The sequence below is a fragment of the Passer montanus genome, unplaced genomic scaffold, assembly GCF_014805655.1.
Source record: "Passer montanus isolate IOZ18808 unplaced genomic scaffold, ASM1480565v1 scaffold150, whole genome shotgun sequence".
NCBI lineage: Eukaryota > Metazoa > Chordata > Aves > Passeriformes > Passeridae > Passer > Passer montanus.
The window spans coordinates 192713-205289 of NW_024362052.1; the positions used below are offsets into that span (position 1 = coordinate 192713).

At 49.7% G+C, this 12577-nt stretch overlaps 1 protein-coding gene and 1 long non-coding RNA gene across 3 annotated transcripts in view; one reads left to right on the forward strand and one right to left on the reverse strand.

The window, feature by feature from the left end:
* Positions 1–12577, forward strand: part of ANTXR2 (ANTXR cell adhesion molecule 2) — a 77791-nt gene that overhangs the window by 62410 nt on the left and 2804 nt on the right. The window lies entirely within an intron of this gene.
* LOC120498787 overlaps positions 1–12577 on the reverse strand; it is a 180091-nt gene that overhangs the window by 21564 nt on the left and 145950 nt on the right. The window lies entirely within an intron of this gene.

Genomic DNA, 12577 nt, shown 5'->3' on the forward strand with positions numbered 1-12577 from the left:
TTTCCCATCATTTATTACCATCTCTGTGATAGAAGAGGAACTGTATTTTCTGATTGTCACTACCAAGTCTGCACTGATTTATTCCTATAGGCTCTAACAGAATTAAAATCTTAATTAAGCTTATGCCACTTTTTTCTTTATTTTAATTAGGAACAGCCAAATCACTTGTCTGGGGGAAGGAGAAAGGAAAAGATCAAGAGCAGCACTTTTTTCTGTTCTGTAGTTGTATTAATGAAGGCGTGGTGAGAATGTCCTCCCAGAGAGGTACCCCAGGGCTGGACAGGTAACACAGCACACCTAGTGCTGTGGTACAGGAAACCTCAGCCTTCCACAGAAATATTTTCTTGAGTGTTTCCTGCTGTCATTTCACACCTAACTTCTACAGTCCTCACTTCAGTAAGACACCAGGAAATGACCCACTGCAGCGCTGAGTTTTTGGTGCAGTCACATTGAAAACCCTCTTGGATCATCAAGTCTGGCCACTTGCCCAGCACTGCCAAGGCCACCATTGACCCATGTCCCCAAGTGCCACATGCACAGGCCTTGGAACACTTCACGGAGAGCATTGTGTTCCACCTGCAGCAAACCATACACAGATCACACAGGCTGTACCTTGAGCACATCAGAGGTTTGCACTAAGCTCTCCTAACTTACCAACCATCAGTGAAGTGTAAGTCCCTCGGTTTTAGCAGCAAAGGGATTTTTGTGTGCTCCTCTTTCCCTGTTACCCGTTCCTTTCTCCCCAGCCAGCCTCTCCAAAGGCTGCAGTTCTGCACAAGCGCAAGCTGGCTCTTTGTAGGGAAGCCCTGGCTGAGTTTGTGTGCACCTCCACAGGGTGGAAGAATTTTTTTTCCACTCACTGCCCCACAGGCAGGGCCCATGGCAGGGAAGTAGCCATTCCACGAGCTCTCCTGGTCTGTGCTTCCACCAGCAAAGCTGCTGTGGCAGGGCTGGGGGCCGTCCCAGGGGGGCCTGGAGGCTCCCAGTGCTCCTGTGAATCTCCTGCTCAACATCTGCATGCTGACATTTTCTACTTAAGGGGCCTTTTGGCATCTCTGGCATTAATTTATAATGCTGTGGCAGCGGGGCTGCAGCACTGCTGGAACAGCCTTTACTTTAGAAAGACTTTGCTCTGGAATCAGACTGGAATCAGTGCAGAGACTGACCACATTCCAGATACTCTTGCTGGAATTTTTGGTTTGTTGGATTTTGGTTTGTTGAATTTTGAATTTTTGATCCTGATTGTTTGGCTAGATTTTACAAGTGTATTTTCTAACTCTATTTCCCAGTATCTTTACATTTCACACGTACTAATGGAGTGTTACATGACACTGCCAGATTTTGTGCACCTTCCTGTGTGAACTGAGCTGCGGTATCAGTCCAGGAAAAAAAGGGCTTGAATTTGTGTACTTGTTTGGCAGATGCAATTCACAGAGTCTGAAACCTCCTCTGGTTCATGCAAAGTTACAATTAGAACCAGGGGGTTTTACACAAGCAAAGTGGGCTTAAAAGGGCCGTTTATGTCAGTAAGGCCTTGTAAGGGCCAAGGACAGACCAGCTGGATTGAATTTTATTACAGCTGGTACAAGGCCCCTTACAACATGCGTGGGTCATTAAAAAATTTTAGAAATCATTTAGCTTCAATCAGCCCTTCATTAACTGCAGTTAAATGCATGTAAACCATTTGAGGACAGTTCACAAAGCTATTTTTACTCATTTAACTACACCTGTTTGAAAATATAATTTGAAATATGCAATGAATTACAATAATTGAACCTGTGTTTCATTTTTGCCAGAGAATTTTTATTTAGAAGTTTCTGATTTGCCAGTGCAGGCTTTGGTTCTATTGTGCTTTCAACTCCAAAGAGCTGACATGCTCTTTTCATCAGTGAAAGGATGTAGAAAAGGCACCGATCTGCCCATGTTGCAATTAAATTCAGGCTTCAGTCCATGTGCGGCTGCAGCTTTGGAAGGTAATTGTGCACACCTCATTGCTTTTTAGTTCTGAATGCTGCTGTGGTCATTTACCAGGTAATTCCAGAGACAAGGTCTAAATTATCAGCGATTTCATAAAGTTTAAAATATCCATACCTAGCGGGGCATTGCCTCCATTGCCCGGACTGTGAGACCAATGTCCTGGGAAAGCCCCAGAGCCCGGCGGAGCGGGGCGCTGGGCAGCCCCCGGCTCAGTCCTGTGTACAACAAACACGGCGTTGCCATGGCAACCACGCTTCATTCGGCTCTGTAATAGCTGTGACAAACCCCGCCACCTTTCCCAAATTCACCATTTATCACGGCATTCCTACACCTTAGCTCCACTTAACCGTTCCCAGCCACTTCCCAGCTCTCACACAGGGATTTTTGTGGGGGCTGTTCCTTCCCTTTGTCCAGTCAAACCAATCTGATCCCTCAGGCAGCCTGAATCTCTCTAGGTGGGATAATACGAATTTTTGTCAAATCCCTTGGGACTCTAGTGTCCTCCTCCTGATGGCATTCTCAAGTGACTCCTCAGGCAGGAGGCAGCTCAGAGCAAGGCTCCCAGTGACACTGAGAGGGGGCTGTGCTGTGCCCACAAACACACACTCACACACACACCTGCCAGCTGGGTCAGGGCCCTCTGCAGGGTGCAGAGCTCCTTGGGGGAGATCTGACTGTGCCCCTCCCCACGGCCAGTGCAGCCAGGGCTCAGGCTGGGCTCTGGGAGCAGCCCCAGCCTTGCCCCAGGCTCTGGGAATGCCCCTGAGCACACTGTCCCTGGCATGGCCATCCCCCAGCCCCAGGCAGCCTTCCAGGCCAGGCAGATACCAAACAGTGGGGTTTGATAACAGTTCCTTGGTGTTTCAGCGCTGCTGGGTGGATGCCCTGTGCTGTGCCCAGGTGTGTGCCCCCCAAACCAAGCCATCTGCACGTCCATGCCCAGGAGCAAATCTGGGTCAGCCCAGCCGGGCAGGGACCTAGACATGCTGCTGCTTTTCCTTTTGCAGCAGTGCAGCTTCTCAGGAGAGGCCAGGTCAAGTACTACCCAAGTACTCAAGGACAATTCCTCAATTACCTGGAGGAGCATCCTTCCTTAATTCCAAAGACAACAACTCCATCACCACCTCAACCAGGCTGTGTACACCACCTCTAAGCTCTGGCCAGCCTTATCCACGCTTTAGTGAGAACCAGATGTTCCCTCTCTCCACAGCTCCTCTGAGTTACCTCCCATTCTGAGACTGGCCTCGAGGGTGCTTCCCCCTGCCTGGTAAAAAACTACAGAAACCCAAAAGCTTTGGATAATGAAGCAAACATATTTTTGTGGTGTGGTGTGGGCAATTTTTTTCAGTCTGCTGCTGCTAGTTTTTAAATATAAAGTATAGCATATGTTTAACACAGAACATATGGAAAGAATGAAAAAGCAACTCTTGAATTCCAAGTATCGTATTCTAAGTGGAAAAGCCTTCACAGTGTGAAAGTGGTCATTCAGAAAAAAAATCAGGAAGATGTACTTATTACATGTAAATACTTATAAACTCAGTTATTAGAAGGAGAGTTTCCTCACTCTGGGCAGTGTCCAGGCACACACAGAGAGGTGAGTCCTGCTTTGAGAGAAAGGTATGACTCCCCAGCCTTGTTAGGAAGGGTGCTCAGCTCAGGAGGCTGCTCACCACCCCTGCCAGGAGGTCGTGTGCTCCTTCCCTGATGTAAGTTAGGCTGAGTAAGGCACCTTATTTTTCTGGACAGACTGACACTGCAATGATTTAATTAATTTCTAAGCCAGATAATTCACTTCTAAATTCTTAGCATACAGTTATGTCAGTGTAAGAACTCTTCCATCTGTATTCCTGTCTGCTCTTCTATTTTGTACCTGCCTGTGTAGGACAGATCAATCCAAACTTTCAGCTGGGAGTTCATGATCTCTGAGTGCCCAGACTCCATCCAATGGACCTGGGTGCTGGGGGCAGTTCAGTCCCACACAGGAACAAGCAGCAAATGCTCCCCTGTCCCATTATTGGCAGGGAGAGCTCCTGAGAGGCCATTTCACACACGAGGTTTTTACCAGCAGAGACCCAGAACCGAAGGCAAATGGATAAACCAGCACAGCCACCCCTGCATTCCCTCCTGCCCCTCCTGGTGCTCACAGAACCATGGCACCACTCGGGCCCAGCCCTGCCCTGAGAGAAACACCGCGCAGTGCAAAGCCCAGCACTGTCCCCAAACTGTCCCCAGACTGCAGCTGCCTCTTCTCCCAGCACTTGTCTCTCCTCCAGAACACAAGGAGAGGGAGGGAGAACTGGTTTGAATGCCACCAGACAAGTATTCTCTGTTATTTAGAGAGAAAGGACTCAGCAGTGGCAGGGAGGGACCCCAGGGCAGGTCTGTGCTCCCCAGTCCCACCAGCACACAGGAAGCTTCAGGTGCCATCCCTACTGACTCTTCCTCCTTCCCCCTTTCCCTTCCCTCCTTTTGTGTGCAGTCCCAGATAACTGCCAGTCACTTGGCCGGGCTGGCTCACAGAAGGTGCAGCAGGCACAGATGGCACTAATGCATAAATGTGATCTAGTGAAGGGATGCCAGCACCAACCCCCCACAGGTTCCAAGGAACTGCAGTGCACTTAGAGGGATACGGGGATTGGCAAGGTGAAAGCTGAGATTTGCAAGAGCTCACTGTTCCCAAATCAACAACAGAACCCTACAGCAAATGCGTAGATTTCTTTATTAATTTAGCAAATGCACTTAATGCCACCATCTCTGGGTTTATGTGTAACAAAGCCCCTCCAAAGCCCTCACTCATTATACAAATTAAACTGAGCAAAGGAAAAAAGGCAAAAAGGCAAAGGTGGGAACTGAAAACCAGAACAAACTCAGCAGTCTGCTCTGATTCCCATGTTTTTTGGGAGAGCTTCTGAGAGGAAACATGGCACTGAGGGATTGGGAGTCAGGAGATGTGAACAGGGTCTGGCAGCAATGGAGTAAATTCTATAAATACCCCGTCCCTCCTCAGCACTCGGAGCACACAAACACCCCACCAAATCTCTTTTTCCCATAGTCACTGGTAACAGACATTTAGGAAGAATGCAGAGGGAAGGGAGTAAACTCAGCCTGATCGTGTTTGCACAGGACACCTCTCCTAACTGCTAGAGAACAGGGGCATGTCCATAGGCACATCTGTAGCAGTAACTTCTAATGAGGAAAAAAACATGTCAGGGAATACAGCCTCCACTCCCAGACCCCATTCCCAAGGCAGGAAGAGAGGACATCCCAGTGCACCCGTGCTGGGGGCTCCCAGCACTGTGTGTGACAGGCCAGCCTGGGGGGCCAGGAGGGAGCCCCTGACAAACTGCACCCTGTCACTGTGCAGTCCAGGGATCCTTCACATCCCAGTGCCATGAGCCTTATGCAGCTGCCTTTAAAGGAACTATTCCTGATTTCCAGCAAGGTGCACAGGAGAAGCAGAGCCTAAAAATTAACAGAGCTGCTAACTTAGTGACACTGGCACCTACGGGGGAGTTGTAGCAAATGCCTCGGCAGTACAAAATCAGAGAATGCTGCTGGGGAGTGGGATGCCCAGATACCTGAAAAGTGTGAATTACTAATCCCTTTGGCATTCCAACAAAGCCTAAAAATGTGCTGGGGGTTTGTCTGCAGGAAGAAGAGTTTACTCTTGTGGTACCAGGGAAGCTGATGTGGCTGAGGGGTGGGAAACAGCCTGGCACCTGTGTCCTTCCTGGCCCAGTGCTTGGTGTTAGCACAGAACTGTCCCCAGCTGTAGGGCTGGGACAACTGCGTGACAGTGGCATCTAGAGGGCTGCCACGTGCAGTGTGTGTGCAGAAGGAGGGTCCTGCTGGGCTCTCCCTTCCCATCTGCAGAGCCAGAGCCTACCCCAGCCAAGTGGGCACAACCTCAGGGAGCTGCACCCCCCTGCTGCAGCCTTGCTAGTGTTCCTCCTAGGAGCCCCCACTTAAACCCTGCCTACTGCTTCAAACAGACTGACATCTTCCCACAGAATTTCTGAAGTGGATTTTTTGGTTATAGTAGTTGTATGATAACTAGCTTAAAATGATTTCCATAGTGTCCTAAATACCAAAGAACTGGGCTGCCTTCTCTCCTTACAAGCAATTGCCACATGCCAAATACTGTATAATCCATGGGCCAGGATCCGAATGCTGTGCCAGTGCTCTGTTATGGGCTCAGAAGACATGTCTGGATGACTTACACACCTAAAGCCATAGAGCATCTGGGTCTTAAATGTCTGGGCCATTTGAAGAGGAGAGTCTGTCTCCAGAAAGGCACAGGTTAGAGAGCTGATCAGGAAAAGGACACTGGGAAGTATTCCCAAAGAAAAGGGATTTTAGGAGAGGCCTGAGCTGAGGTCATGATAGACCAGAGTGGAGTTTAAGGAGAACAGGTCTTCTGACAGTTCTGATTTATCTGTTCCTACACCAGATTTCAGAGAAGGATAAATTGCTTTCTTCTCACACTGGTTGCACAGAGGGGAGGAAGGAAGAATAATGGGAATATTTAACTTGTGGTTAGAGGTGCCGTCCCTAGGAATGCCATATTTTTGATATTCTTTGCCCTCATAGATAAAGAGGGCCCCAAAGCACTAAGATTTGCTAATTTATGGCTTCACCAGGCCAATTATTGATTCTATGAGACTTGAAGTGTGATGCCTCTATAGTAACAGATTATCTTTCTTTTCTACCTAAGAAAGATGTACCACACTCAGGAAGTTACTTTGAATGCTAACATGAGGAAACTGGCACTAGAGGTCAGGCCTGGTGTCAGTCTGTCTAGAGACCCCCCCCACCATTAACATAAATGAGGTCCCCATTCACAGCAGGGATTTGTCCCAGAAGATTCGGGAAGAGCTCAAAGAGCTATCTCAGAGAAAGCCTCTCCTCTGTTCTTCCCCACACGCTGCAGTGCTGCACGTGTGGCTCTCAGAGCTTCACCTGAAAGCATGAATCACAGTCCGACCCCGCAGTGTCCCACAGGAGGAGAGGGAGCTGTCCCAGGGACAGCGCCGCACGTCACTGTGGAGATGGCAGGAGACGTGTCCTGGTTTTGGCAGCACGTGCGTGAGCGGCTGAGTGTCGGTGCTGGGCAAGGTGTGCGCTGGGCCGGCGCCAGGACACAGAGCACCTTCCCTCGGGCAGTGCAGCGGCCTCGCTCTGCCTTCCAAGGACTAACGAGAGCTGAAGGAGAAGAGCCCTCCGTTGGCAGGCGCCTGCAGTGGAACTGAGAACATGCCCTTCAGGAAAGGGTCAGACCCTGCCAGGTCAGGGGGGTACTTCCAGAGAGGCAGCAGTGCTGGGAGTGAGGGACGCTCACTGCCAAGGGTCAGGAAGAGTGAGCTAGGGCCCTCACTCCAAAGGATCCGTGCTGGAAAAACAGGGGCTCTCCAGGCCATTTCCACATCCTTTCTTTTTGCATAAGCAATGCTTGCCTTGCATGAGGAAAACAACAAACTCCTGCCCTCTAGAGACAGGAGACCTCCAGCTCTGCTGAATAAAATATTTGCCACAACCTCCTTTTGAAGCAGATGCTACAAATGCAGCCAGTTTTATCCTCCCCCAAGGCCCGGCTCAGCAGCTCAGCACTCCCTCCTCCCAGCCCTGGAAGGCCAGCTTGCAGGAGAGGCAGCTTGTCACAACCACTCTCGGTCAAGGCAGGAGTTTATTTGGACAACTGCTGAATACAGCAGTCACGGAAAACTTGGCAAAGGAAAGAAATCCCTCCCTTTTCTTGCTACCCAAACCCATCAGGGCAGGACAGCCAGTGCTGACGCCAGCCCAGCGCCTGCTCCTGCCCACACCCTGGCTGCCCACAGCCCTGTGCCATCTCCATTCCACCTTGCCCATGACAGGGTGCAGGGCACACAGGCTGAGCGCAGGTGACTCTCTCTGGGTGCCACAGACACAGGGAGCTGCAGAGCTCCTGGTGACACTGCGGTCCCACAGGGATACACCCCCGGTGACATGCACTGCCAAGACAGAGCAACTGTGCTGACTTGTCTATATGCCCAGTTCCTAAGTAAGTGCTGCTCGAGGGTAAAAAGCTGCTCTAGTGGCATTTCCTCCAAGCTGCCAGCGCACTAAAGACACCCTTGGCTCCCAGGGCAGCAGCAGCTGTGTGCAGTTCCATGCATGCAGCGAGTACCAAGAGGGTATATACATATATACACATATATATATATAAAAGCATATTTACATAAGCATGCCCTGCCCTCCTCAGTACTCCAAACACACGTCTAAATCACAGGCACTGAAAAATAAAATCTTCCAACCTAGCATCTTTAAACTACCTCTTTGGAACCTCTCCCTGGCAGGTTTGGTTTGTTGCCTTGTGCTCAAAAATACAGCAGTTACCAGGTGCAAAACATAGGAACTACTTTTAAAAACAACTTCATCCTGTGTTCCTGCCCTTTTTTTCCTACAGCTAAAGCAGGTCTAGGGAGTGGAAGGTGGCTCTGAGGTACCTGTAACTTTGCAGCCTTTTTTTTGGTTCCCTTGTGAAACCAGTTCCTGGACCCCAAACGCTGTGACCTTTAGAAGCTGATGTCCAGGACTGTGGGATTGCTGGGAAAGATCATGAGGTTCACGCACACATGCTAAGTAGGCTACATTACATAAATCTGAGGAAAATACACAAATTAACATCCCTTTCCACTGAGGCTGCTGGCAAAATTTGTTAAAGTGAAAAAACAAATTCTTGCTAGATCCCAAATAACACAGTTCAGTTGTAGTTTGTTTCTTTTCATGATGTTGTTGTTACTTTAGGAGGCCACTGAGCCCACCCTGTGGTGATCTTGGAGCTCACCTCAGCTCTATCACAGGTGTTTGAGCCAGGATTTCTGGGAAAAAGCTGCCTCACGCAGCCCCGGGAATGGATCCTGGTGCCTGCAGCAGTAACAGCGGTTCAGGAGCACTCCTCTAAGGGGTCACTGCTGATGAATTGTGTGACAAACGGTCCGTCCAGCAGCAGGGCGTGCTGTGAGGCAGCTCTCCAGGGGTAAAGTCCTGCTCCCACACCATGGCTCAGGGCTGCCCACTGGGACCTCTTCAGGTGCCACCTGCAGAATGGCAGCGTGCAGGCTCTGCCGCAGGTGACAGAAGAACTGGCAGTGAATTTGCCTGACGTCAGACAGATGTGCTGGTGGCAGCACACCTGGGCACAGAGGAGGTCTGAGTGCTCAGAGCCCGGCAGCACAGCCCTGGGCTTGGTATCAGCGGGATGGGAAGCCAGTTTCAAATGCCCACAACACTCTGAGCTTCCCAAGGGTCTGGGAGGAGGAATTACCACATTGTGGGGGACAAAGAGCAAATGGGAGGGAGATGGTGCCAGCATCCAGTCCATGAGGGCTGTTCAGAGCTGCACAGGATGGGGTAGGTTAGCAACCCTTCTCCTCAGTAAAGAGCAATCTTAAAAAAAAAAAAAAAAGTCCCTTAGTCCCTTCAGCTGTACACTTGTCAGTGGGTATTTATGGGGTGATTGAGTGTTGTAACTGAAATATATCCCAGGCAGCAGAGCCTGGAAGGAGTAGTCAGATTTAATGCCAGAGGGATTTTAGTGCCCACATGGGCCAGGTGACACAAGCTCCAGGGAATGCTGCTTCTGCCACCTCTGGAACAGGGAGGTCACTGAGGGCCCTGTCAGACAGCGTGGTTTGGCCCCACACAAGTGCTCTGGTTCTGCTCCCACTGCCCAGGGGAAGTGCCAGGATCAATTCAGCAAGGAAAAAGGACTCTAAGGCAGGTGCTGCCAGGCATTGGCACCTCAGTGCCCAGCTTGAATCTCTCCCAGCTTTTACTCCCTCAGAATTCCCTTTTATCGTCATCATTGCACATGAGTGTGCAGGTCCAGAGCACTTGTTATCCCAGTGAGCAGGAGATGGGGAGGTAATGATTCTGAAGAGGTGTGGAAAGCTGGAAATGGCCTGTTTCCTTGCATTAGCAAAGAGGAAGAGGTGTACACAGTCCTGTCTGTTAGTGCAAGGCCTCCTTAGAGGGAGGCAAAGTGCAGACTGGGCCACAGGGTGTATGTGAGAAGAAACAGAATCAGATAAAGCAGGTTCTTGTCTGCTGACCCACACTGCAGCAGCAGCCTGGGCAGGCTGCCCTGAGGAGCTGTTGGAAGCAGACTGCTTCCTAGGGACAGGCTGTGCTCACAGGGATGTGCCCGTGGGGGGTGGGAGATGCTCTGGCAGTGCTGTGAGGACGGGGGAACAGAAACAACACAACAGTGTTCAATACGTGTCTTGGGAGGGACATTACTCTGAAGCCTGTCCTTTCTCGTGGCCCTGCAGGCACTGATCACAGAGTGCAGGATCAATGCCAAATCCCAAAAGGACCTGTGCTCCTCATGGGACACTGCAGCCGAGGTAGGAGCACACGAGTCTCAGCAGTGGGTGGCAGGGATCTCAGTTCTCCAAGGCCAGGAGATGCCCAAGCTTTTAGGACATTAGGTATCACATGGAGCAACGACTGTCCGGGCAGGACAGCAGTGCCAAGTGCACCTCTGGGAAAAGCAGTTGTTCTTAGTCCTGAGCTAGATGCTCACATCAGCAATGGCATCCACGGAAACTCTTCCCACAGATACAGCTACTTGGCATGCTAAAGGAAGCATGCAAGGACAAACACCTGAGACCAGGCTGAGCAGCTCAGCATGGAGGCTCAGTGTGGTCACATCCCATCCCAGATCCAGCCTGCCTCACCTGCCCTTTCTGAATTCCTGATGAACACTGGAAGGGCTCCAGAGGAGCCCATGCCGCGTTTTCCTGCCCCTGCTAGAGCCCAGAATTCTGCTGGGATCGCGGGACAGCACTATGTGTCTGCTCACACACACACACACACACACAGACACCCCAAAGTGCTCGTCACCACCAACGGCCAAGCTCCAGGCCCAGGCTCACTGTCCCAAAGGGATCTCTCCTCCCCTCCTTGCCCACAGAGCCTTATGGGCTTGGAGAGGGACACGATAGGGAGAGCTGCTCCTGCAGGCCCCTCCTGGTGCCTTGTTTCGTGCATTGCCAGGTGAGGTGCTAACCTGGGGTGAGATCCCTTGCCCTGTGAGAATTTCCACCTTGCTCTGTAACTAAGATTCAGTAAGAAATTCAACAACATAAGAAATGGCTTTGATGTAATGTAAAAGAATTCCTTCTTAGGTAAACCCCTTGCCATAGATCTCGTTCTTGTTTTTTGTTGCTGTTCAAGACCTGCCACACTGTTCCCCTGCAGTGCCTCTGGTGCATCTGTGAGCATGAAGGGTAGGGTTTTTCCTATTGGATCTGGTGCATGGAGACAGATCTTATATTCTCTACAAAGATCACAGAATGCACGCATAACTCATTTTTTAATTACTCTCGTGCTAAACCACTAATTTAGTGCAATTTCATACGGACTACATGTTGGTATTGTTAAGGTTTATGAGCCAGTGATTTACAAGGCATGGTACGTCAGAACTCAAATTGGTTGGATTGATGATTTAATTGAGCACAGGGACACAAGTGTAACAGTAACTCCACACACCAGGGTATCCTGGCAATGCCACCAGGATGAGAATGCATTGGTGAAATTGGTTACATGGAACGCACATGTTTTAATTGGGAAGTCCAAAACCAGACTGGTGAGACTAATGTTTAGTAAATAGTGCTTCTACTTAAGCAATAGTTCTCTCTGTAAAGGTCAGATTAATCAGAAGAAGAATTTAATATTCTGTTTCTAAAAGCTGGTCTCAATGATGACACAGATATCGCTGCATGGGAGGTTTTGAATGCTTTTCGAGGAAGGACTTACGTGAGTCCACAGCTTTTTCTCCACACCAGTTTGCAGGAGACAGTGCTGGTGGTTACATCACTGAGTTTCTAGTAATGAAAACCTGAAGCTCATATTGGTCTGAAGTGATAAACCCCTAACAAGTGAATGTCAGCCTTTCATTTTCTGCCTGCCTCAGTCTGCCCTAGAATGCAAGTGGTTGAACTTCCCACTTAAAGTGATAGTCTGATTGTTATTACATGTTACATGTCTGATGCTGACAGTGTTTGGAGAGCTGGTGTTTCTTACAGCTCTGAGATTCCCCTGCGCAGGGTGTCTTCCCTGTTGCCAGTGACATGGGCAACAGTCTGCCTGACCACAAAACTTCTTTCTCTCTTCCCTTCTCCATGAGTCATTGAATAAAGAAGGTGGGGGCAGAGATGTGGGAGAGGAGTGGGGAACCAGAAAGGGCAGTGCTTGTTCAAGGTACTACTCTCTCCCTGCTCTGCCTGGAACCACTTATCCTAGCAGAAAAGCCACGTGGATATGGCACTTGGGGACATGGTGGTAGCCTTGACAGTGATAAAGGAATGATTGGACTGGGTTATCTTAGGAGCTTTTCCAGCCTAAAGGATTCCATTATTTATTCTCTGCATCTCTTCTACATTTATAATACAGATGGTGGCAGCCAGAAGTTCCTATGGTCCCTGTCCCCACCTTTTCACCCATTTTGTATTTCTTAAACAGCTCACAGAAACAGAACAACTGAAACGTTAGGAAACCCCGTGATAAGAACACTGCCCCTCTCGTGCCAGCCAAGACCTGCTTGAGTCATGCCAGA